Genomic DNA, 6566 nt, shown 5'->3' on the forward strand with positions numbered 1-6566 from the left:
AAATGGATGAATGAATAACAATTACAAGAGGTGAGAAGCACACTGAACTTGAAGAACATGCAGCAGTGTAAAGCCACAGAGACACAGGAGAGGGGCTGAGCTGGTGGTGGCTATTTTAGACTTCAGGATTCTTCCAAGGACAGGAACTCATGCAGCCATTAGGAAATGGAAAAAGCCCACATCCTAAGTAATAGAGTCGGGATGAGCTCCCAGCCTGATGCCTTCTGCACGCAGCCGTTCGTGGCCGGGCCAAGGTTGTGGGTAAGCAGGCTGCAAAAATTTGGACAACAGGATGAGGCAGGTTAGACAAGGGCTCTCCAGGACTTTGGCTCCAGAAACTCTTACGAGCCTTTTGTCCGAGTCTCTCCTCTCCCTGAGGCCCACGGCCTCATGTTGCCCTGGCTCTCCGGCCCTCCTGGCGGCCCCACCAGCCTTCTTTGGAAGCTCCATGCTCAGACTGTTATCCCTCGACCTGCCTCTGTTGGGCTTTGTCCTGATCATCCAGGAGCCTGGCAGGATGGCCAGAGCATCAGCGGGGGGCGGGGAGGCAGAGCATGCCAGTTCCAAGTCCAGCTGCGTGACGTCGGCCAGGCGGCTCCCTCGGCCTCTGTGCCTTCATCTTTGAAACGTGGAGGCAGACCGTGACCTCTGGGAGACCTTCCAGCACTCGATGCCCTGTGGCTGGGGGCTGGGTCGGTGCTGAGGCACACCTGGCAACACACCAGTGTGGGAACGGGAGGCTCCCTCCCTGCACACATTCACCTTGTGAGCAAAGCTTTTGCTCACCTTAGCCCAAAGAAGTGGGCTTTCATCAGCCTCTCAGGCAAAGAGAAAAAGAGGGGGTTGAGGCTGCCATCTGAGTCACCCTGTGGCCTCCTGGAGAGCCAAGAGTACAACTGGGAGGAGCAGCGAAGACTTCCTACAGCAGAGGCGTTGTGTAGGGTTTTGAGGGGCATGAAGGATTTCAATAGATTGGGAACACCCTCCAGAATAAGGGGGCAATGGCAACACATCACGGGGGTGGGGAAGTGGGTGGCACAGGTGCCCTGTCTATAACACCCCTGGGTAGGGCGGCAGCCCACGAGTCAGTGCCCAGAGGTGTATGAGAGAGTGTGGAACAACACCCATCTCCACCTTCGTGCCAGAGACTCCTGTGTGCTCTGCATACGTTTACAAACTTATTCTTCAAACTGAGTCTGTGAGGTCAAGCAGTACCATAATTCCCATTTTACAGGTGATGAAACTGAGGCCAAAACGGATTGACAGTGAGGAAACTAGGATTCGAATGCAGGTCTGACTCTAACTCTGACATCAGGAGTGGAGAATTCAGGAGGGCTGAGTGGGGTGAAAAGAGCCTGGAGCTGGGGATTTGAGAAAGGAGCTGGCAGATGTGAAGAAATTCCGGGTCTGCGCACATGGACATGACTAGAGAAAGTCGTGAGAGGCTGACTCTGGTGGTCGGTGCCTCTTTGGAGTGAAAATGTTCATAATGAAAGTTCTGCTTGACAGATGATAAAGGCTCTGGAGGGACTGACGAGGCAAGACAAGTGTGTGCTGTGCGTTATCCTGACGCAGTTACTGGAGAGAGCGGGAGGATGCGAGGCTTGTTATTCTGTCTCTAGGGGAGGCAGCCAGTAGTGTGTGGAGTGGTGGGCTGGTAAACTGCTCTACACACACACACACACACACACACACACACACACACACACACACGCACACATGCACACACACACATGCCTTAGTTTGTATCATCTGCTGACTTCATGGTGTCAATATTCCCCCAGAGGCTGATTTCAAGGTATCACTGTGGTGTCACTGGACACAGAGTTGTGAAGACAAGTGAGTCAAGTCTCAGCATAGCCCTGAGATTTGTCATCGAACGAGATTTGGGTCTGGGGGGATGGGATAGAGGCCAGAAGATTGGGGTATCCAATGCATTGCTCTTCACTCCTGTATCTTCTTGTCTGACTAGTCTCTTTCCTCCTTTGGAAGGGTTTGCTGGGGGTATAAAAGAAGAGAAGATATAGACTGTGAGAAAGGGCAAAGGCATGTGAGATCTGCCCTCCCTGGACCACACCAAGACCCTTCCCATAGAGACCCTGCCCCTGAGGATCAACTTCTCCATCAATACGTTGTTATTCAGTCACTAAGTCATGTCCAGCTCTTTTTGACCCCATGGACTGCAGCACTCCAGGCTTCCCTGTCCTTCACTATCTTCCAGAGTTTGTTCAAATTCATGTTCATTGAGTCAGTGATGCCATCCAACCATCTCATCCTCTGTTGCCCCCTTCTCCTCCTGCCCTCAATCTTTCCCAGCATCAGGGTCTTTTCCAGTGAGTCAGTTCTTTGCATCAGGTGGCCAAAGTATTGAAACTTTAGCTTCAGCATCAGTCCTTCCAGTGAATATTCAGGGTTGAGCCTAATCTGGTATTCCCTTCTTGAGGTTGAGAATGTGCCCCCAGAAGCTTGGGAGAGGCGATGTGCCATAGTGGTCAAGAGACTGCCTGAATCTGAGTACAAGATCTACCACTTATTAGCCATGTGACCACGGGCAAGTGGCTTAGCAACTCTCTGCGTCAGTTTCCTTCTCTGTAAAATGGGGGTAATGTGCTTACTTCACAGGGGTGTTGTGAGGGTTAAACTGTTACAAGTAAAGCCCTTAGAACAGTGCCAGGAACAAAATAAACACCAAATGAATGTCACCATCATCACCATCATTATCGTCTATAATCGTTACTCCCATTTGCTGGTTTTCTGCTTTCAATGTAAACGGAAGCTATAATTAGTAATATAATTATAATGCACAAGTTACAATTTATTTTCAAGCCTGCATGCCTTAAAAATTTCTCCAGGTTTATAATAACTTCTCAGGTTGAATATTTCTTAATGATAGTTATAGTTCTCCATTGGTTTTCAGTATGTATTTAGTCGGGGCCACATGGACCTGGTGGAATTGGAAAAGGGTAACTCCTATTCCAAAATCACCTGGTGGGCAAAGGACTACCCTATTTTAGATAGTTGGGTAGAGAGGAGTGCCAATCACTGGATGACCAATTTCCCATCCAAGGAAATGGTAAGACTCTGCCGCTACCCTCAGTGTAGGCAGAGACACCTCCCATCTTCCCCGAGGGACAGAAGTGTGCTGTCCAAGTCTATTCTGTATTCTTAGTGACATGACGTATCAGGGTCTAAATGTCCTTCAGAGGCATCCAGTTTCATCTGATACCTGGTTTTCCTGTACAGCATCCCTTGTAGTGAGCACCCAGCTTCTGCCCTAATATAACCAGTGATGGAGAACTCGGTTTCCTTAGGATTCTGTTTCTATTTTCAGACAGCTTATTGCTGATGTTTGGCTCTACGTATGGAAAGTCTTTCTGCCTTCCCAAAGCTTCCAGGTACTCTTCTAGTTTAAGCACTTTGGAACACAAAAGGTAAGTTTAATTTCTTTTTCATAGGGCAATCTTTCAATTATTTGAAGACAGGCATCTTATCCCTCTATATCTTCTCTTAATAAGCAAGATGACTCCTTCATTTGTTCTATGTATAGCTTGGTTTTAGTTTTCTTCACCTTGCTGGCCGTTCTCCCTGACATGCACTTCAGATTGTATGCCTCACTTTTAAAATGTGGAACCCAGAAATGAATGCAAAATTCCAGGTATGTTCTGAGTAGCACATAGTACAGGATGGAAACGCTGTCCTCCATTATCAATTCTTTACTTTTATTAGAGTCAGAGTTGGTCACTTTCAATATTTTGTAGCCACGTTGCTTTCAACTGGTATTGGATCAATTGTTGACTAACACTCTCAAAGCTCTTTAAAAGTGTCAGCTGCCTTTATATCGAATTTCTCCTCTACATGTACTGTAAGATTTTAGCACTCAGGTCCTGGACTATTAACTTTATTAAATCTAATTATTTTTAGATTTTGCTTATCATTCCAGCCCATCAGAAGTACTCAAGCGTATACAGGGCCTGTGAACTATTTCTCTGACAGATACCAGGAGACTAGAAACCCCTCACTAGGTTTGACATAACTCCATTAATGAGTATTCGCTGGTTATGATTTCTGAACAGTTAATAACCCACTCACATGTTCTAGCACCAGACCCATTTTTTCTCTACGTTAAGCACAAGTATATCATTAGAGACATCACCAAGTGTTTTGCTAGTGTCCAGATGCCTGAATGGGAATGTGTGAACATTGTCTTTATCTGCCAACCTCCCACTGAGGGATGGAAATGGGCCGGACTAACGGGGTGTGTTCTTGTGAACCCATGCTGGGTTCTATAATCACTGCTTTGTCATTTGGGTGCCCATTATAACATTGCTTTAGTATTACATTCTGGAATCTTGTCTGAGATCCATATCAAGCTCAATCATCCGTAGTTTACAGAATCCATTTTCTATCCATTTTAGAAAATTGGAAGGCTATTTACTCATTTCCAGGCTTCTAAGATCTCTTGACTTCTTCCCAAACAGCAAGCCTATCCTGTCCCTGATCTCCCAACTCGTCCCAAATAGAGCTGAGAGGCATTTTGTTTTTGCTGTTGCCTTTTTGTCAGCTTGAGGTCATTTTGCTAAAATACTGTCTCTGTCACTTTCTTACATGCCTCTTAAATTTGTGTCCTTCTTCCTATCCTGTCCTTTTAAAATCAGAGCTTCCAGAGCACTGTATTGCAATTGTAAGTGAATATTGGGGTTACTCAGGGAGATTAAAAAGTTATGCTGATTTCTTACCCTAGACAAATTGAATCAAAACTTCAGAGAGTGATGCAAGCATTTGGATTCTTTTTTTAAGTCCCCCAACAGACAGCCAAAGCTGGACTATAATGGAGTGATATTAGTTTTGTTTGTTTCTGGTTTTGTGTGCAGGTTTTTGTCATTCATTTTAGATTTTTTTTCTCTCCCTCTCTTTATCATTGACCTTACCTGTATCTGCATCATGAGATTTCACCATCTGAGAAATTGAAACATTTTGAGTGCAATGGACGTTCATTCTTTATGCCTCGGGATTTTGCTTTTCTTTACCTATGAATCTTATCTGGGAATCATACTGTCGCCATGTCTGTTGGCTCACAGTGTGTGAACTCGGTGACCTTTGCCCTAAGACTCCTTTTTCGTCGTCTTTGATAAACATTACTTTATCCTAGTAGGTCAGAATTAAATCTAGGACAGTAGTTTTTCCATTTGTGTGCTTAATCTTTTTGGAAACTTGGGCAAGGCAAGTTTTAGGCTGCTCTGCTTTGGGCCAAATGAGGCTTTTAGCAGATGTTTATAGAGTTGAAATTCCCCATCATTACCAAATCATGCTTGTAGTCATTTTTAGAAAATGTATTGCGAACCTATTACACTTTTTATTTATTTGGCCCATTGGTCCAGTCTATATATTGGTGGTGGTTTAGTGGCTAAATCATGTCCAGCTCTCGCGACCCCATGGACTGTAACACTCCAGACTCCTCCGCCCATGGAATTCTCCAGGCGACAATACTGGAATGGGTTGCCATTTCCTTCTTCAAAAGATCTTCCTGACCCAGGGATCAAATCAGAATCTCCTGCATTGCTGGCGGATGCTTTCCCGCTAAGCCACAGGGAAGCCGGTCTGTATATTGTGCACGTGCTGTTCTATGCTTAGTCACTCAGTCATACCAGACTCGTTGCGACCTCCTGGACTGTAGCCCCCCAGGCTCCTCTGTCCATGGGATTCTCCAGGCAAGAACACTGGAGTGGGTTTCCATGCCCTCATCCAAGGGATCTTCCCAACCAGGTCTTCTGCATTCCTGGTGAATTCTTTACCATCTGAGCCACCAGACAAACCTAATGTTCCTTAGAACTGCTCAGAGAGTGGTAAAAATACAAATTTTAGGATCCAGTCCCAGAATGTATGATTTAATAGAAATCGTAACAAGAAATTTCATTTTAAAAGCCCCCTTGAAGGAGCCTGTGGGCGGCGGCGGCGGCGGCATCTGTGAGGCGAAGTCCAGTCAGGGCATGGCGGCGCCGACGGCCCTGTCAGAGCCAAGTTACCGCGCGCGCCGGCCGCCCTGACGTGGGCGCCGGCGGCTCCAAAGCTCGGGGCCTGCGGCCTTCACCTCGGCGGCGGGGGGCGGCGGCCCAGAGGCGGTGGTCGCTGAGCAAGCTTTGGTGCGACAGCGAGGCCGAGTGGTGCCCCCACCTTCGCATTCACGCGCCGCGGCTCCCTGTTCCATGACGAGAATGAAGAGCTGCCTCACGAAGTCTCTGAGGAGACAGACGTCACCGAGAACGGGCCAGGCTGAGGCGGGGGCATCAGAACCTGATTCCTCAGGGCACCGTGAAGCTGGATCCACCTGGATTTCCCTGTGATCCTCTATGAGGGGTGAGCCTGGGGCGGGGGTTCAGTTCAGTTCAGTTCAGTCGCTCAGGGGTGGCAGGCATAAACACCCCCTGCGGCAGCGAGACACCCCCAGGCTCAAGGTGTGGCCTCCTTTGAGGAACCGAGGCTGGGGCCACAGCCGGGAATAAGCTCAGCTGGCCCAGAACCTTCAGCTGTGAGCCGGGCAGTCCTACCGTGCTGGTTGGGGGTTGGCT

The 6566-nt window shown here is 47.7% G+C and overlaps 1 pseudogene; it reads left to right on the forward strand.

Annotated features, from left to right (window-relative positions):
• Positions 1-201: 201 nt before the first annotated feature.
• Positions 202-6358, forward strand: LOC138097996 (tumor suppressor candidate 2 pseudogene; annotated as a pseudogene).
• The last annotated feature ends 208 nt before the right edge of the window (positions 6359-6566 follow it).

This window comes from Capricornis sumatraensis, chromosome 22, assembly GCF_032405125.1.
Source record: "Capricornis sumatraensis isolate serow.1 chromosome 22, serow.2, whole genome shotgun sequence".
Lineage (NCBI taxonomy): Eukaryota > Metazoa > Chordata > Mammalia > Artiodactyla > Bovidae > Capricornis > Capricornis sumatraensis.